At 34.1% G+C, this 18,583-nt stretch overlaps 1 protein-coding gene across 1 annotated transcript in view; it reads right to left on the reverse strand.

Moving 5' to 3' along the window:
- Window positions 1-18,583, reverse strand: part of MGAT4C (MGAT4 family member C) — a 406,827-nt gene that overhangs the window by 91,880 nt on the left and 296,364 nt on the right. The window contains exon 3 of the mRNA XM_030478871.1: window positions 3,282-3,383. The gene's annotated coding sequence lies outside the window, so the exon portion shown is untranslated. The remainder of the gene's footprint in view (window positions 1-3,281; window positions 3,384-18,583) is intronic.

The following is an 18,583-nucleotide window of genomic DNA, read 5'->3' on the forward strand; positions in this document are numbered from 1 at the left end:
GTTCCACCCATGATGCTTGAGACTTTTGCTCAGCTCCAAGGTGCCATTTAGATGTTCCTTCCACACATATACAAAACGTATTTCTCTTTACAGCAGTCTCTTTGTATCTCTTTAATCATTTTCCTTCTTCTTTCCTTCATTATCTCTTGAAATATAATTGTTTTCTATGCAATTTCCTTTAATATTTCCACATTTTTGGCACCCGCTGTTACTTTGATGTTTCAGTCTGAGAGACTGTTAACATGTTATTTGTTAATGTTCTTTGTAAATTATATTGTATTCCAACTTCTCGTCATAAAATTTATTATTTCATTTTCTGTTCTTCCAGAAGGAGCATTTATGTTCAATATTTTGCCATTTTGCTCTTACGCTTAGATAGATGATTTCTTCAATGATACTGTCAAAACCAATATCTGCTGATAATAGAATATCATTCATCATGAAACTTGGTCCTATTTCATGCCTCACAGTCTTTTCTCTCCTATAAAACAGTGTGAATTTACTAACCTGAAAGATCCACATCCCAGATATCTTGTGAGGCTGTGATGGCTATGCAACGCTTCAAAAGCACATGGCAGGTTCCCAGTACATTTTATGCTTTAAATATTCCATCTTCCAACTCCCTGTCCTTTCTCTGTGTCTTCTAACCCCACCCGCCAGTTTGCATTTCTTGAACATGTAAGAATGTGCTGTTGACATACAGAGCTTATTCATAGTCACAGGCCACCAGCTGAGCTGTTGGTGCAGGTCAGCAAATGCATAAAACATTTTGTTGATAGGAAGTTGCATCTCAAGTCACTTGGCCACTCCAGAACCACAGTCACTCTAAGCTGATTATGCAGGTTTTCCTGGAGTGTTTCTTGAAGATTCTAAACTATAAGAAAGACTGAATTGTCAGGAAAAGATATGTCTGGATAAGAGCATTGCAATACCTGAAAATTATAAAGGAGGCAATTTTCTGTGATATTTGCTGATTCTGAGACAAAATGTTTGTTTAAACTGAATATATGTTTGCTACGAAAAGTGAGAACATTTACTTTCAAATGATAGATAAAATTATTCTTGATAATAAGGAAATCATAAAGTGTAAAATATGCATGTTTTAGTTTGTTTAACAGTGAATAAAAGTCTGAATGAATAACCAGAGTAATAGGATGAAAATAAGAAAATTGAGTATATTAAAAAAACACAAACCAAATAAAAAAACAAACACAGCTTTGATTAGGCTGTGAAATAATATTTCAATAGAAGAAATACAAACCTTATTTCTTGCACCTTATCAGCTTACATTTTGAATTAGCAAATTCTAAAATATTATTTTACACAGTAGTTTTAAAGACTGTCCAGGGACACTTAATAAAGATTGGGAGAGGGGGCGCACATTAAAAATACCCTCACTCACATGGCAGGACAAAAAATGCAGAATTATAGTTCTATAATGAGTGAAAGAAAGAGTTATTTTTTACAATTTTGTGAACAGATACCAGTTTACTCCATGGGGGGGTTTGAAACCAGGACAATAGGATTTCAAAACAAATGTAACCCATACAGTACAGAGACAGAATAAACATGAATTGAGAATTAAAAAATCAGTTTCAGAAATTTGACATATTTTTAACAGTAGTGAAAGTATCACTTTGTAAGCACTGTGAAAAATAAGTGACTTCAAGTTAAAGGATTATTTTTAATTCAATAAACCTAAGGGAACAATTCTCTAAAGACTTACATACATTTATAAATGTGAAAAATCTGTATCTCAGTATATGTACAGTAAGTTTAAAGAAGTCTTGGAATTTGGTATCCAAGGGGAATTTACAAGAAATATCAAATGGAACAATGGCAAAACCATCTAAGAAAGTTATAACATTTTTTGCAAAAATATTAATTAAAAGCTGATGTAGAGTGTCCTTTGGTGATATAACCACGGCTAATTATAAGCTTAAGTGGAATATATTAAAATTGTTGTGTAAGACTATTGCACTTTATGTCATTAGTGATTTTTTAACATTTCAGGTATTCATTATATTGCAATCCATCATGATGTCTCTCATCAGAAAGTATTCATATTAGTATAATAATTTTCACTAACATTTTTATTGTCTGACTTAATATGAATTTTAAACATTATGAATAAAAATTAGCATTAGATTTTACTCTCTAGAAATGGATTCTTTTATGTTATTAAGAAGTGTGATAGAACAGTGTATAATGAATAAAAATCTAACAGAAAAATATATTTCCATCAGTTCATAACGTCCTTTCACTCATATCTTCTTAAGATGTAAGTTTATGAACAAAATTGAAAATGTATTTGTAACCAGACCCGTTACAACAGCAGAAAGAGGCATCATAAGAAAATCAGTAAAGAATGCTGTTTTTCTTTTAAATCATATTGTATATCTCCATAGGTGAATTATTACTTATGGACAATCAGATGAGGAACATCTGTCATTTAATATATGTTGCACAGGTAATAGACTGATTTTTAAAATTATTTTTATGGCAGTAAGAAATGCAGCATGTAACATGTCATGATGCTTGTGTGTTTTTTCATATATCTAGCCTCATAGTACTCTTATAACTATTCCCTCTTACAAAAGGACTTGATGTACAGACATAGCTATACAAATTCACATAGAAAAAATGTAAGAAAATAGACAGTTGAAAGCATATAGGCCAAGTCCCAGAAAATCACTCAAACCATAGAACCATTCTTCTTTTCTAGTTAACTCAGAACATCCAGGGGATATTTTTCCAGGGAAAACTGTTTACAGAAAATATCTCAATGATAATAAAAAAATGACAAGCTAATCCTCTTGAGATAAATGGATATCTCTTGCTATGTCTGTAATCTCTGCAAATCTGAAATTCTATCTACAGATCTGCTAGTCTGTATCTGACTCCAATAAACCTGCTTCCTTAGATAAATGATGACAGGGACCCATGTTGGTGTTTTGTTTCCCTTATTATCATTTAGATCTGGATTTCTTCTGTAGAAATAAGTCTCAAAAAAATCAGCTTAATATACTTTTGAACTTTAAACCTTTTAAAATATAGTTAATAGCAGCACCTAAGGCATTAATAGACATGACCTAACAGTTAAGTGCATCTCTCACATTTGATAAACTGTCTCAATCATCTGCTAGGAATGTCAGAAAAATTAGCCACTTATCTTGGAAATTCCTAGCAGACAGTACTTACATGATATGTAAAACAAAGGCAATGTATTAACGCAAAAAAGAGAACATAACATTAAACTTCTCTACCATAATGGTCAGTACCTCCAGACAGAGTTCTGAGCCATAGGTATCCAACAGTCAGGTGTATCCAAAACGCAGTAGGAAAAGCCTCTTCATTCCTTTGAAGATGTTGCCTTATTATATCTGAAAGGTTAAATGACTCTAGTTATTTAAGCATTGTTGCCCTTAGCATGGAGGGCTCACTCTGACTACAGAGATTCAATAAACAAGTATGTTTGCACTGTAACGGCCCTGACAAAGAGCCCTAACAGTCATCTGCAAAAGAAAGCTAGCACAGAGGCACCTGCCACTATTTACTGAGAGAGAGGGAAAGATACCTCCTCTCCTTCCTGATTCATCCAGGGCTCTGAGTAAATAATTTCCACAAATGAAATTATCTGTACCCGTTTCCTGCCCCTTCACTCCCTGTCCACTGCCAATAATCAACAAAGCTCAGCATTGTCTTGGACTTGAGGACAAATGCCTTCAGCACCTGTGCACACTCTTCCCATGCTGTTTTTACTGGCACACATTCTGCCTTAACGGCTGCATACCATTTCACAGGGAAATTCCTGTACCATTGACAGCCTGAGGCAATCATGGCTTCATGGACTTTCAATATACCTTTTGTTTATTTTATTATTACTACTGATAATCTGATATCTTGCTACCTTCCTCCTTTCCATTCTGTTCTCTGGCAGACTGAACAGGACTTGAGAGGGTTCTCAGAGACTGAAAACCTTGCATATGAGCCCTGTATGGCTCTCCTATTCTTATGCTCTGTTTTCTTTCACTACTCATGACATGACTACATGAAAGCTGTTAGGAAAGCTGTTAGAACTTGGATTTCCTCTGAGCCTTGAGTGTCTGCGCCAGTACGATTTGGCCTCTGAGTGATTCCAAAGTCCTAAGCTTAAGGGTCATCTACAAGGGATCCGCATATGGTAATTTGTGCAAGACCAGATGGCTTTGATATGGGGAAATATAAAAAAAATAAATCTGCATCTTATGAATTGAAGAGCAGATGATTGACTGTAAAAACAATATATAATCTGTGTGAATGAAAGAATATTTTTTTATTTAAAATATTTAATTGAATTAAATATTGCTGAAAACAAAAAAGAACTACAGCTAATAGTTAATTATATGTCCAATTTGGAAAAAAAAAAAAAAATATATACAGACAAGGAAAGAAGGAGAATGTTTAGAAGAAATTAAAAAAAATCCCAGACTGTGACTTGTCACATATCCTATTTCAAGCAGATAAAATTAAGACAGTGTTAGAACATAACAAATAAATAGTTATTAACAATTCACCATCACGCAGAAAACATGTAGTGGTCACACATGCTTAATATACAATGAAGGCAGTTATCTTATTAAACTTAATGGCAGCTATAAAAGGGAGACAAGTTACAGGCTTGAGATAGTAATGTGATAAGTTTGTAGTCTGATCAGTTTGCATGCAACTGACCTCATCTGAATGAAATTAATGTTTGAATATTTATACTATTCTGCAAGCACTGCCTTCCCATTGTTCTATCCACACTTTCTTGAATTTTCTTGAAATAAGAAAAAAAAACTGATCAAAAGACTAAAGATCACCTTGTACTCTGCCATTACATTAGTTTTCAAATGTCCATTTCTGACTACAATCTTCTTCTACAGTCCACCAGAGACATGACTGAAATTGTCTTGTTAACAATTTTAATAAAATTTAAAAAGTTGAAAAGTATGTTTAATTTTAAATGTATTCATGTGTTTGAAAAAGATAATGAAACGATAAAGCCTCACATTCAGATGAAAAACACATCAGTGAATTTAATTATTTTTCCCTATAAAGAAAACATACTTACATTTTAATTTTATTTGGTTTTGTGCATTCCATAATTAAAGAAATAAAGAAGCTGGAGTCATTTATCTTCATCTACATTTTATTTCTAAAACTTTAGTTTATATTTCCTGCAAATTGTATTTCAGAAGAGGTAAATACTATTTCATTTATTTGCTTTCTTTGCAGTCACATTTTAGACCTAATGTAAAGACACATGAAAAGTCTTTTCCTTACACCATCAGATGTTAGTCTGTCAGTGAAAACCTTTCCATAAATATATGTTCAATTATGCAACATACTGAATAATTTGACCGCAGCCTAGCAGAACAGTGAAGAGTATGCTGCGTTTTAAACACAGGAATAGGTTGCACTTATTTAAATTTTGAATATGAAAAAAGAAGGTGAGGGTAAATAACTCTAGAACTGCAGAAAATCAGGTCTAACACAAGCTCCAGACAAATACAATTCAAACAGTAAGTGCCTTAAATTTGTATTTTAATGAATGTCACACTAATTCTTTAAATAACTTCTGTTATTGCTGTGGACCTAGTAAAAGTTGCACTTCTCCCCTTCTCCGTTCTTAATGTTCCAAACAGAAAAGAAGGTTTTATTGTAACATAAATATACAGGACCACACAATTCAATGATTACTTCCCCCTCTATTAAATATCAGAATATAGAAAAAAGCAACAACTGCTCTTCATAGTCCTTTTTTGTTGTTACTCAGACAAGCTACTGAAAGGATCAATTTATATTATCTTAAAGAACTATCCTTATGATTGCATCGCTACAAAAAAAGCTAGACTTGTAGTGGAAAGCCACAGAGAGAATTTCTGACATACTGAAAGGAATAAGTGCCAGGTGTACAGCCTCTAAACAGAGACAAGAGCTATCCCTTAAGAGTCCCGTTCATGTGGTGCTCTAACAGCATGCTCTGGTAAGGTTTTTATTTTTGAAGTAGCTAACAACAATGTTGTGAAATGCAGGCAGAAAGGCTGGGAAGACTTTCAGCTGTCATCCCACTACCTCTGGATTTCCTCCCCAAGCACAGAATGGAAATACTTTGGAAATTATTTTAGAAAAAGTAGGAAAAAAGGAAATTAACTTGATGGAAGTAACAGTAAATTATTAAGGGTAATGAGAAGCATTTTCAGAGCCAAAAAGAGAAGTAATCAGGAGGAAAGGAAATTATTAAATCAATAATTTAGAAGTTGGGAGATAGATAGCTTTCATTCGACCTTTCAGTGTCAGAAAAAAAGCATAAAACCCTGTATATTAACTACAGTTCTTAAAAGATCATGTCCAAAGAAAACATGTGAAGAAAATGATGTTAATTTAGCTGTTCTAAAAATGCTGAAAAATTCTGTTCCATATTCTCTGATCAATAAAAGAAAATAACCACAAGATCAAATGTCATATATACAAAGAAAAACTGACCTTAAGATGATAGTTAAGATAAAAACAGGAATAAAATACTTGAGTTACCAAGTGCTAGAAAATGAAAAATGTTACTATAAACTACCAAATTCAGTTACGGCTATCCAACTATAAGTAGGAATTCCATTATTCATGCAACTTGAAAGTGTAAAGCAGAATCATCTCAACTTTAAAAATCCAAAGTGTCACCAGAAATCTGAACTCTCTTCTTACAATGTTTCAATATATAACTCCACCATTTTACACTGGAAACTGAAAAGATATATGTAATATTATTTCCTTGCCTTCGTGCCTACAAAGGTGTGGTGAAGGATTTCTGATGTTTCCTGCATGTAAAGCTGTGTTTGAGCATGTTCTGACTTATAATATTCGTTAATGCATTGTGCTTATCACATCATTACATCTACTTCCAAAGGTAATGTCATAAGTTCACACAAAACATCAGCAAAATAAAGGCATTTCTATTCTTGTGTGATCCACTTAAAAATACATGATCAGAAAGAAAATATCTAAATTAATTCTACGATGTTCATTATAAGATTCGGACCAAACACCTTGTGTGGTAGCATATATATAGGTAGAAGAAAACATAAATTGGAAATCTTTATCTTTTTTTTACTTACTGAAGTGGTATGTAGATGAAATATGTAGGAATCAATCTGCTAGAGAAAAATATTTATGACTAACCTGTAGTACCATGAAAGGAAGTTTCTTATTTTGGTTTTTAATAGCATGTACAATTAATTGCGCATTTTCGTTTCAGGGTTGTTTTTTTTTTTAATTTTTGCTTTTGTTCAGTTTTGAATTCTGTTGGTAGACACAGAGAAAAACAGATGTGGAAGCTATGTGATGACAGATGGAGTTGGGCATTCTTTCAGGAAGGTGGTTGAAATCTATTTTAAGTTTCTTCAGATTGTATAATGTTGAAAGACATCAGACAACTTGAACAAATTGGTCTTGATGAAACAACATCAGGCAAAATGAAGATGTAGAAAAAAGTACCTGCAAAAATAATGTCATGTTGGTTTATTAAAGAAGTTTAAGGCAAAGTTTAGAGAAGTGCGCTGATTTTGAGTTACTCAGTTTTGCAGAAGTAATTGAAGCTCCTGCATCTTGATTATCACTTGGAAACACTGCCAGTAATCCACTAAGACTTAAGGGTCTTAGACCTAAGGATTTCACTAATCAAGGGTTTACAAGTACGTTTCGTCTTACTCGCACTGAAAAAAGCAAACAATACTTCCCAAAACCCACAACAAAAACCCAGTGTGAGTTATAAGGATTAAATCACATTATTTCTGTCACAAGAGTTTGTGAGAAATAAAATTTGCAATATATCTTCATTATTTTATGATATCTTTCTTCTTTAACTGTTTTGGTCTTAGTAAGTTAATTTGACAGAAGGAAAAGAAGAAGAAATGTGCTAAAGACCACCAGATTTTAATCTTGGTCTGCCTGTGTTAGAAGAAAAGAGCTAGTTCAAGATTTGTTAGTAACTGAAAATGAAAAACGTACATGAATAATCCGTACTGTTCACAGAAAGTTATTGTAACACAAAAACTTACTTTTATACAATGGATCAGTTTTGCTACTAGGCATGTTTGAATGCAGTAAGTGTTAATCATTGAGACAGTGTCTAACTGTGCATGTGGAAGAAACACTGTTATATCAGACCACTTAGGCTCGTTACTTGCAATGTTGCTAAACAGACAAGTTGAATCAATGTCTTTTTTCTCCAAATAACCTTAATCCCTCACTGTATAAAACTTCTTTGAGCAATTCTAGATCTACTTGTCTTCTCAGCACAGATTGCCCTTGATGTCTCTTCTCTGCTGGGCTTTCACCAGGGAGCACTGATGAAATCCTTCATTGTGAGTTAGCTTAAGGGAATCTCTTAAACCAGCAGAATAACTTAACATTTAGCAACAGAAGGACATAAATAAACAATTTGACATTCTTTGTGATACTGGATTTTTTTTTTTTTTCTCTGCATGCTACAGTTTGGACTAGAAAGGTAGATATTCCAAGGAAATAAAGTGGTACAGAATCACCAATGTAAGAGCCCTTCTTAGACACCATCTAAGTTCCAATATGTAGAACAAATCTAGGACCACTCATGCTGGCACTGCACTGTAATAGCTGGTCAAAAAATAGTTAATAATATGGAATTACATGCCCTACTAGTTAATAAACTAGTTTTTTCTTAACAGTAAGATGCTCTAGCACCATCTTTCCTCCTTTATGATGGCATACAGTGAACCACGTCTTCTGGAGATAGATAGAAAAAAGGTCACAAACTTTTGTCCCTTCCATACATACTTCAATTCCATTTCAGCTTATTGAAATGAATATACTTTAAACCATTATATGTGTTGTTTACAAAGTTATTAGTATGTTACTATATGGATGTTAACACTTAAAGTTATTTAACAACATAAACCAATTTCTATACTACTAAAATAATAAAATAAAATTATTATAAGATGCAACGATTGCTTTCAATTACCAATATAAATACAAGACTTTGCTTACAGAAGCAATGGTATTCCTTTAGTTCTAGAGATAAAAGATGTAATATTTTAAGGAAGAATACTGTTATATTCTGCAAAGATGTGAAAATGATAAGTTTTGCACAAATCGAGGTAACTGAGGACATTCTTCTACCACACAGTGAACCTGAGGAGAGCAGATGCTGGTTAATCTCAGAGATATGCAGAAAGGAGGAGAAGAATACATTATTATATAGTCAAATATGATTTTTTTATCATACAATTTATTATGCCAGTCTGAAAATGCTTCTTTTCATTTTTATAGGACTAAAAACCATCTCAGGTAGAAAAATAATTATTAAAATTTTACACTTCATTCTGATTTCAATGTTTCCAAATCTATTTTTAATCTGCAATCAGAAAAAAAATACTAAGACTTAATTTTTCATTAAAGAAAACATATTTATAAATGTCAAAACTTATTTCAGTATTTTAGACTGAAATCGATCCTTTTTATACTAATCAATCAAAATAATCTGTTTTAGCTTGTTGGAATGATCTTATGCATAACTATTTGACATGACACAAGTCAGATCAACATTCATGTGCATTTCCTTCCTATGAAACAAAGCTTCATGGTAGTTCTCATTTACCTGAAGCCTTCATCATACATATATATACACACACACACATATAATTTGTACCATATCATTTAATTTAGGAAAAAACTTAAACTGAGGATTGCAGCAGTTTTGTCAATTTTCTATTTATTGCATATCTACTTACATGTAGGATATATTCTTGAAGCTATGGATTCTACTTATACTTACTCTTTTTTATGTTCAATTTCTATTACCAAAGTTTACAGAGAAAAAAAAAAGTTGGAATCCTAGAAATTCCTATTTTACATTTTATGTTAGAAATTCTCTCAGGTTTTCTTGTGAAGATGCAAGAAAATCCTATTTCTTGCAGGTAGGTTTTGTGGACTAAGAGTCTGTTAGCCCTTAACTGCAAACTAGTTTTATTCCTATAGCAAATCTTATTCCTTATGGTTTTTCATATTAAATGCTTCAGTGAGATTTAGTTACAGAGTGTCAAGATACTTACACTTGCTTTTTTAGATTTTGGATATAGTGTTCAGAAATGTTGCTTTGGTATTTGTATAGCTGTGTGTTGTATTCAATTTTGGAAGCTTATTTTCATCAATGATGGAAATAAATACAGATAAACACAAACCATGATGTTGAAATGTTGAAACCATTGAAACCATTGTTAATGTCATCATATCAGAAAATTTTAACAATTGTGTCATTTAGAGCATGGTAATAAAGTAGCAATATTATTCCCAGAATGAGTCTGCCTTTACAAAGACAATGATTAGGATGGTTTTACAGAGAAACAGTAACTTATCTGACTATTCCAGGATAAAAGTCAATGATAGTATCAAGTAAATGAGAACATAAAAGTGGTTGACCAGGAAAGCTAGTGCTTTTCACTAAGCATGAAAAATCATTTATGAACATGATAATGATAGCAAGATCATAAACTTTATTACATGTGCATGAAACAAATTGTCTATAGACTAAAATCTGAAACAGATTATGTCTGATTTTTAGAATTGTTAAGGAGTCTACAGTCTCCTGCCTTAGAAAAATATGTGTTTTTCTAAGCCTCTACTTAGCTTCCGTAACTGCTATTACATCATATTTTGCTTTGATCAAATCTTCTAATTCACATTTAAAAGATCAATAGTCTCTGTCAAGTACAACATGAGCAACTGTAAAATTAAGAACAGAGAAGAGCTGTAATGAGTTTGAATGGGTTTTTTGGGGGGGTGGGAGGTTGGGTGTTTTCTAGTTTGGGGTTTTTGGTTTTGGGTTTTTGGTTTTGGGGTTTTTTTTTTCAGGTCTTCAGACTTTTTGTCATGCCAATAAAAGCAACTACAGTAAATCACCTTTCTCATTAATTGGTTAATGAGAGTTCCATGTGAATGGATGAAATAGATGTAACTCTTTTACTTTACTTGCCCATCTGGTGATCCTTTTTGGAATGCGGTTCTTTTTTCAGACTTTCACATATACGTAACAAAATAATTTTAGAGGCTGTCTTCAGAACGTGTGTTTATTATTCCAGGCACGTATGGTGCTTGATCACCTGCCTACTTACAAAAAAATAACAAAACTGCAGCAAAGAAGGTTTCAACCTTGCTTTGTCAGAGAAAAAGCAGGTAATAGAGCACAGTGTTGTCATTCTGATAAAATTTTATGATAAATAAATGTCCACAGTCCATAACCCCTCTAAATATGAAAAATCAGAGATCAGTTGAGCTATTAATTCATGAAGACATTAAATATTTCATGCGCACAGTGTTTCTGTAATTATATTAATGCTTAACGTGACCAAATCCTGCCTGAACCTCAGCACTGCAAGAATGGGTTGCTCTGGTATAAATAAGCCACAGCTTCATGACAGTCTTCTAGCATTATGTAAAATTAATTTGATTACTGAAACAGTGATGCCAGTAAATGCTAGCAAGCACAACAAAAAACTAAGGAGTAGGAAATTAGTGATCCACGTAATGGGTATGCTTTTCACAGTAACCTAATGGTTTATGGTGCGTGGTTTAGCAAGTCCTTCCACATCTACCTGGCATCTAGCTATATATTTTTTTTAATTTAGAGTCTGAGACACATAGAATAGTTTGGGTTGGAAGGGACCTTTAGAGGTCATCTAGTCCACCCATCCGCAATGAGCAGGGGCATTTTCAACTAGATCAGGTTGTTCAGAGCCCTGTCCAATCCGACCTTGAACATTTCCAACAATGGGGCATCCACAACCTTTCTGTGAAACCTGTTCCAGTGCCTCATCACCCTCATTGTAGAAACTTATGTCCAACCTAAACCTATCTTCTTTTAGTTACTTTGATTAATGTCATTACTCACTTTCAGAAATGTGGTCCCAGAAAAAATTCTTAGTGAACTGCTCAAAATGTCAAGGGTAGTTCTCAAAGGACTGCTTAAAACAAGGGAATAATTCTACCTACCATTTGAAATCAAATGGTTAGAAATCAGACCACTATGAAATAATGTATTATAATGAAATGTCTCTTTCTCAGGAAAGCATAACACATTACTCCAGAAGAGGAAATTAGCAGCAGTTAACCTTATAATCTTGAACCTTCATTCCATTAACGCATCTTGAGAATTATTCTGCCTAGTCAAAACCTATAGAACCACAGAATCATAGAACAGTTTAGGTTGGAAGGGACCTTCAAAGGTCACCTAGTCCAACCCCTCTGCAATGAGCGGGGACATCTTCAACTAGATCAGGTTGTCCAGAACCGCATCCAGCCTGGCCTTGAATGTCTCCAGGGATGGCACATCCACTACCTCTCTGGGCAACCTGTGCCAGTATTTTACCACCTTCATTGTAAAGAACTTTTTCCTCAAATCCAGCCTGAATGTCCCCTTGTCCTATCACAACAGGCCCTATCATGCTTGATCTTTATATCCCAGTATATGTCTGGAAACCTCCCTTAATACTCTCCATAATAATAATACAAATAACCCTATTAGAACAGCTCTACTTCTTTCTGAACTGAGCTGTGGATGGAAACTAGCAAAAACCATTTAAAAACTGAAAAAAACCCAACCCAGCTGAATATGGTTTTATGAGTATATCAAACCACAAACTTTGCAGATCTAAAGATGTTCAGCATACAGATGACTATACCTCTCTGCCAGCTTATTTCTAATTACAAACTCTTCAGGCAATTGATTTCAAGGGATTACATTATAACAATAATATTAAAAAAAGTCAATGTGTAGTACATCTCTCAGAGTATATCCAGTATATGCAATTCAGAAGGTAGAGAAATGTATGACACTTTGAAACAATGATTTTAGTACTGAAGTTACTGAAGTTTTCCATACAGTTCATACCATAAGGTATCTTTATGCTTCATTTTAAAATAAATTGGCAGAATAATAAATCAAAAAAACAATTCTGATTTTTCTGATATATAAGGTCATTAAAATTACTTTCTTGCACCCTTTCGTAATATAGTTGCTAAGCCTGAAGGAAAGAATAAATTCTGAAATTAGAAAACATGAGTCTTTAGGGCCTAGCAGCCGGTTTCAGAAATGTAGAATTAAAACAAAACCAAATGCGTTTAATCGCAGAAGAAAGGAAAAATGGAGACAAACACAATAATGAAACTTTATGTGGGGGTTATCCCACATATTCTGAGTTACTTTTCTGTATGAATGAGATTTATGTCCTTAAATTCTCTGTATGAAAAAGCAGATGTAACTCTCTATGGATTACCAAACTCCACATTACATAAACCTGTCATAAAAGGTAGGGGTTTTTTTACAATTAATAGTTCTACTGTTTACACCAGAATGAGAGAAATTACACCAGGACATATAGCCAAATGAGATATTGGTTACATATATTCCCCTGCAAGATCTAACTTACATGTTTCCCTCACAGCTTTTCTTGAAACCTTGCTCTGTAAATGTAGTCCTGCAGTGCCATGGTATTTCTGCATGGCAAATTCAGACCATTGGTACAATACATTTAAAAGTTAACATCGTGGTTTAAGCTTAGCTGGTAACCCAAAACCACACAGCTGCTCACTCCCTCCCTTCCTTCTTTCCCCCTCTCCTGGCAGGATGGGGAGGAGAATCGAAAGAATGTAAATCCCACAGGTTGAGATAAGAACAGTCCAGTAACTAGGGCATAATACAAAACTACTACTACTACTACTAACGGTAAGAGAAATAAAAAGGGGAGAGAATATAAAACTAAAAAGGAAAGGAAGGGAAAAAAAACTCAACAATAAACACAAGTGATGCACAGTACTATTGCTCACTACCCACCCACTGATACCCACCCTGACCTGAATAGTGATCTGGCCCTTCTGGGTAGCTCCCCTCTGTTTATATACTGGGCATGATGTGCTTGGAATGGGGGTATGGAATACCCCTTTGGATACTTTAGGTCAGATGTCCTGTCTTTGCTTCCTCTTGGCTTCTTGTGCCCCTCTTCAGTGGCAGAGCATGAGACTGAAAAGTCCTTGATCAGGGTAAGCATTACTTAGCAACAACTGAAAACGTTGGTGTTATCTGCATTGTTCTCAGACTAAAACTGAAACACGGCACTGCATCAGCTACTAAGAAGGAGAAAAGTAACTGTTACAGCTAAACCCAGGACAGTATGAAAATAGTTGATGCAAAGAAGACAGAAACTGAGGAAAACACTTGTTTGAATTTCCTAACCTTCTGATTCAGAGCAGAAACTGGAATTTGAATCTGGTAGAGAGCATGAGTTAGATCAATGATACAGCTGAAATATTTAATACTAAGCTGATGACTAGATATTACTCACATTAGTGGTTCTCGTTCTCATTGTCTTACCATTTGAGGTTCAAATTCCAGTTTGAGGTTTCAATAGTTGATCAGTAAAATTATTATTTATGGATCTTGGAATTTCTACAACTATGCCAAAATAAACGAGCTTGACTCAAAACCCACTGAACTTAATGAGCTTTGGATTGTAACCTGAAACAGCAAAGAATGCAATATGAAGGACCATAAACATATGCATGCAACAGATCAAATAATGTGCATGATTCAACATAGTTTTAAAAAACAGGGTGTTTTCTGGACAGTGGTTCTTTTTAGTGGTTTCATTCTGAGAGGACTTGTTCTTGAAAGTGCTGGAGGAATGTGTGGTGCTAGATAGACTTGCTGTTGCACATATTAATATATTCCATTTTTCTTTACTAGTATATAATAGTGTAGAGGGGAAGACAATGTGTTTGACTTTCTCTGGCACTTGCTCTGCAAGTCTTCCTGGACCACACAGAGAGAGGGCACGCAGGTATGAGTGGGCGATGATGACCTGGAAGACCATACCATGAGGACTGAGGGACTCCTGAGAGGCTCAAGGAACAAAAATAAATGTAGGTCCTGAAAGAAAGGAAAACTGTTCTTAGGAATCTGGAATCGACTGTGCCAAACTTACCACAATTTAAGAAACCATTGAAGAGATGCTGTACTAGGAAGAAACCTGGGCTTTAGGATATTCTTTTAAAAGATGTGATAGGCTAATGACAGCAGAGTAGAGAAGACTGGCTCTCAACTCTGTGTCTATCCTAATTCATTCTGAGCTTTATACAGCAAATATCTTGAATTAGCTAACAGTCTGATGGAACGTAATTTCAAAGGCACACAGCACTTCTGGGGTGTTTCAGGTGCTATGTATGCAGTTCACCCTCTTCTTTTTGTCTCTCTTTGGGTCTCCTTAAAAGGTTCCATATTCTTTGTAAGATTGGTCTAGTGGTGAAGGCGTACTTGAGAAGCAGTAGGCTTAGATTTAGGCCCTCCTCTGTCAAAGCATGTTCAAATCCACATCTATCTTTTCCTTTCACAAAGAACAGCGTAAAAAGCAAACTATAAGCAGCATTCTACTTTTCATGAAATAGATTGCCACTGGCTGCATTAGCAATTATGTGGCCCAAAAAAGAGTCTGTAGATCCAAATGCTTTTAGGCTGAGGACCCAATTTTCACATTATTCACATTTGTGGGGTTAGGAAATGGTGGTGGGGAAAGGACGGTTATTTCTGATTAATTCCACTCTGGTCCTGTGGAGTGAAAGCATTGGGAACACAGGTTTGATTTTAATTCAACGGGAAAAGCATTTAGAGTGTATAGGCTGAGATTCTTCTGAGGTAATTTCCAGTAAGCAGAGAAAACCATGCAATTCACTTCAAAAGTTCACTCCTGATCTAAACTAAACTGCTGATATAGACATGTCCATTATGCAGCAAAACAAAGTATATTAGAGACTGAACTTGGAGAGAAACTCCTGAATTCCAGTAGTTGCCTATGCATTTTATTCATTCATTACCTGACATAAAAAGTGTAAAAACTTCCATACTGTACATCTAACACCACAATCAGACTATGTTCCCATAATCTTCCACAATTTCTAGAGGCCACTGAGAGTAAAAAAAAATAAAATATATGCATTGGTTACTTGATAAATTTTTGTAGTAATCCATTATTCAAAGTTTTTACATGACTTCACTAAGCAAAAAATGTATACCTTTTCTTTCAAGCAATCTTGCTTTCGAGTCCAAGTTACTGCTTTTTTAACTGTCTCTTAGTATCAAATATAATTTATAAATTCAATCTTCAAGAAACTAATACTACAATGTTTTCAGGGGTCATACATATCTACATGCAGACAAATTTTGGTGGAGGAAGTCTTAATGAGAACTATACCATGAGATTCTCTAACAGTTTAGAGAGGAAAATGATTCCTATTTGCAGAAGGAGGCATAAACATTCATTTTATGAACTTCTGAGGGGCTAGATACATCAATGCAGGTGCTTCTGGGCCACTCTTCCCTGCTTTCTAAAACTGATGTATAAAAATTTCCTTCCATCTGTGACTCACAAGTATTTCATGTTATAATTTGTATCACTGTAATTTGTATAAATAGGGAAATAGCTGAACAGTGCTTTCAATTATTCAGTGGCAAGTTGCATGAAATTAATTGGGAAAGAATTCAAACAGTGCGAACACAAAGGATAATACTTCTTTAAAAAGAATGAAACTGAACAAAATATTCCAGGTACATGAGCAAACTTTCAGAGAACCAAGCTCCAAGGCAAATTAAATAGCTACAACCTATAACAATTTTGCAAAATATTTTTATTTATTAAGATTTCATCCCCAACCTATGGTTTATAAGCTGTTTATATCCAGAAGTATCATAAAATATACCATCTCTTTCTGATTGTTTCCACACCCTGTTATTTAGGATAATAACAGACCACACACGTAACAAACAGAATTATTTTGATGACCAAGAAAGTGTACTTTGCAGTGCAATTAATTCTCTGTAAAAAGGATTTCTTTTAAAACCCTGCGCTTAGAGCCTCTTTAAAAATACTTTTTTCCTCAGTTTTCTATGTTTTGTTAATCGTATCTATCTGAATCTCTTTGCAATTTTCCTGCTTATCAGAAAAGATGCTTAATGCATTGTGATTAGTCCACTGGATGGAGATTTATAATTTACATTTTGTGAAAGAGATTCATGCTGTTCTAAACAGTTATCTCTTTTATTATATTTTCAGAATATGCTAATAACATGAGAAAGAGTGTATTCATTCTCATCGCTGAATAAAATCATCACATTAGTTCATGAAATGTGATAAAGAGAGTAACCTTAAAGCAGAGGTATATAAACCAGCCAAAACTGGATCAAAAATAGACAAGAAAAAGCCTGAAAAAAATCTGCATGATGGATAGCTTTGTATAGGTTGCTGAAGCACACCAGGAATTCTGCTTTAATTGAAATCACACTTTCTTTTCTGACTTGTATGTAGAACTTGACATTAAACATATGCAAGGGCATTATTTTTTTCCTTCTGAAAAAAATAATGATTAGTTTCTTCCACTCAGCAAAGCTAAGCAACATGATTCTTCCTCTATATGACTTTTTTTTATTTTTTTTTTTTAACAGGCATTAAATGTGTTCATTTTATTTTCTCTTCCCCCCACTCCCCAAATTTCCAAAATGTTTTGCTCTTCCTATATAGATTTCTCTTAAGACTTTGCAAAAGGAGTGGCTCAGCATGAAAGTTTCAGGAAAACTAATCTGAAAAACTTTTACTACTATACTTGCCTTTAGCAAAAATAAAGTGCTACTGGCCTATTTTCTTGAAATAGTTTAATTATTATCTCATAAGATAAATAAAAACCTCTCTAGATTTTTCCTAGCCCAGTACCCTGCTTCTGCCAGTGGCCTACTGTGTGTGCCCAGGGAAAATGTAGAGGGCACAGGGCAAGTATGAGATGGTTCTTTGCTCTGGGTATCTCACAACTTCCACTAATTCACTTTTTGTCTCATTTTCTCTCATATTGTCTAAATCTTTTAGATCTTTGTGAAAAATTTTGAAGGAAATAAACATATTTTGTAACAGCACGCATACATACAAAACCAATATAGGTAACCAATCTCCCTCTTCCATACACAAAACACATATACTCAGGTAGTGGCAAATCTTGACTCTAGAGTATGACTAATGATTCCGATACCAGTTATTTAAAAACTGCAAGATTTTCAGCCAAGTGACAAGGTTTTGCTGCATATTCACTGTCATAAAAGTTGACTTATTTTCATATTGGCTGTATTAAAATGCACAATACCAATATTTTACAGAAGGATGGGTATCTACTTGCGAAACGCACAAATTTCCCCTTTTGTCTTTCAGATATTTAATTTTTACTGTAAGTTTACAAAAGCTTCTTTTGCATAGAAATCTTGAATATTAAGGGAGATGGCGGAATATTAGTATATACTTGGGAAGTGAGATATATTTACTTTCACTACCACCTTGTGCATATCACAGTAGACCAGAGTATAACGAGTATGACACATGTGAAGATATTTTGTATTAGATAATAATCCAAAGATTGTTGGCAAAGCAGACAAATTGGAAAATACTACTTAATTAGTAAGTATTGAACACTGCAAATTACTTATCAAGGCTAAGAAATGATAGGG

Source organism: Strigops habroptila, chromosome 3 (assembly GCF_004027225.2).
Source record: "Strigops habroptila isolate Jane chromosome 3, bStrHab1.2.pri, whole genome shotgun sequence".
Taxonomy (NCBI): Eukaryota; Metazoa; Chordata; class Aves; order Psittaciformes; family Psittacidae; genus Strigops; species Strigops habroptila.